The sequence below is a fragment of the Sorghum bicolor genome, chromosome 7 (genome assembly GCF_000003195.3).
Source record: "Sorghum bicolor cultivar BTx623 chromosome 7, Sorghum_bicolor_NCBIv3, whole genome shotgun sequence".
NCBI classification, from domain to species: domain Eukaryota; kingdom Viridiplantae; phylum Streptophyta; class Magnoliopsida; order Poales; family Poaceae; genus Sorghum; species Sorghum bicolor.
The window spans coordinates 17816621-17818970 of NC_012876.2; positions in this window are offsets into that span (position 1 = coordinate 17816621).

Consider the following 2350-nt stretch of genomic DNA (forward strand, 5'->3'; position numbering starts at 1 on the left):
CAGATATTTCAAAAGATTATGAAAGGGATGACCGAATCACGCTTTTCAATGTGACCAAAGATCCGAGCATACTGATAAATGCTGAGGACACTCCATGGTTACGTCAAGATCATGACCAAGGAACATACGTCAAAAAGAAGATCACTATTGTGCCCGCCTAATAAATAGATTGCAATATAGTATGTGTATGTGACATTTGTAACTTAAGATGTTTATATTAGTTTTTCTTATTTTATATCATTTCAAATAATGAAATGACATTTAAGTTTGCTATATGAAACTACATGTGTCAATTGTGGATTTTGAACTACACCTTCGCAACACTTTGTCAAATGCAAAAAATGGTCTATATATTAAATGTAGATTTTGATGAGTGGAACAATATTGGTATTCATGACTTTTCCGTTCGAGACCATCTAGGGTTCCGAAAACCAATGCGTGGCTATGAATTCTATCAAAATTCAAAATTGAGTGGTTCAAACTTTTCCAAAAGAAAAGTTGACCATTAGACAAAATGTAGAACTTGATGAGTGCAACAAACTTTGTATTCATTACTTTTCCATTTGGGACCATATAGGGTTCGGTCAAAGTGTGTGTTTCTAAAAACCAATGCTTTGACTTTGGTCAAACTTGGTCAAATGACCCATTTGATGACTTGAAATGAAAAAAATTTGAATACAAAGTTGTTAGAGATCATCAAGATCTACATTTGATATATTGTCTATTTTTCCATTTGGATAAATTTGACGGTATTGGTCAAACTTGGTCAAATGACAAACTAAATTACTTAAAATGAAACAATTTTGAATACCAAGTTGTTAGATATCATCAAGATCTAAACTTTTTATATAGATAATAGATCTAAACTTTTTATATAGATAATTTTTCCATTTGAGAAAGTTTAAGTTCACAATACCCACCAATTCTTGAATCTCACACAAACTATATGAAACTACATGTGTCAATTGTGGATTTTGAACTACACCTTCGCAACACTTTGTCAAATGCAAAAATAGTCTATATATTAAATGTAGATTTTGATGAGTGGAACAATATTGGTATTAATGACTTTTCCATTCGAGACCATCTAGGGTTCCGAAAACCAATGCGTGGCTATGAATTCTATCTAAATTCAAAATTGAGTGGTTCAAACTTTTCCAAAAGAAAAGTTGACCATTAGACAAAATATAGAACTTGATGAGTGCAACAAACTTTGTATTCATTACTTTTCCATTTGGGACCATATAGGGTTCGGTCAAAGTGTGTGTTTCTAAAAACCAATGCTTTGACTTTGGTCAAACTTGGTCAAATGACCCATTTGATGACTTGAAATGAAAAAAATTTGAATACAAAGTTGTTAGAGATAATCTGATGTAATGGTGAATATTGTTGTAAGCATAAATAAATAAGAAATAGAGAAAAATTTTAAAAAAATAATTCGATGTAATGGTGAATATCACGTATATCATGATTTTGGAGATAAATGATGATAAATAAACAAAATTTACATTTAAATATTGCACAAACAAATTTTTCTATCAAAAACATCTGCTTTAAGATATTAAAATTAAATAATACATTTTTGCATTAACAAAATACTAATTATTTTTCATATTTAAGTTTGTTAATTGTCGAGGGTATCAGTAAGGGGTATCCTCACTAATGCACATAACAAGATTACCCGTATGCAGGTCGAGGCCCTCAACTCGACCCTAAACCCTAAACCCTAAACCCCTACCTGGCGCGCCAACTGTCGGTGTTTTCCCACGGGGGTCACACCAACGAGTAAATTTGTATGCGTGCTCCCTTTCCCAAATGGTGATGCAAGAATACACAAAGATTTATCCTGGTTCGGGCAAGAGAAGGCCCTACGTCCAGCGGGGGAGGGAAGTTTGTATTATCTTGCACCTAAGTGCTTGTACAGGGGTGGATACAAGCGTGGTATGGAATGGAGTATGGGAGTTCTACTGAGTATGGTGTAGTGTTGCGCGTGTGTTATCTATTCCCGGGTCCTTCCTTTTATAGCACCAAGGAGAGACCGAGGGTACATGCGTAGGTATCAGAGTAGGGGTCGATAGAAGCATGGCGCGCTGACCTACTCGAGGCCTCCGTACCGGCGTAGTCTCGAGCCGTCCCGTCTCGGTAGCTTGATGATGATTACGCGTGCTCCTGTATCCTGCTCTGCGCGCCGTCTTGGGCTGGTTCACCGATCGCACGCTTGTACGGTATGGCGGCAGATCTGGCGGAGTGGTTGCGGTGTTGTCAGTCGACGCCCAATTCGTCTCCAAGAAGGAACCATGTCTGGTCGAGGGTCGGACGCCGTGCAATCCCCTGATATCCGGAGCGCTGA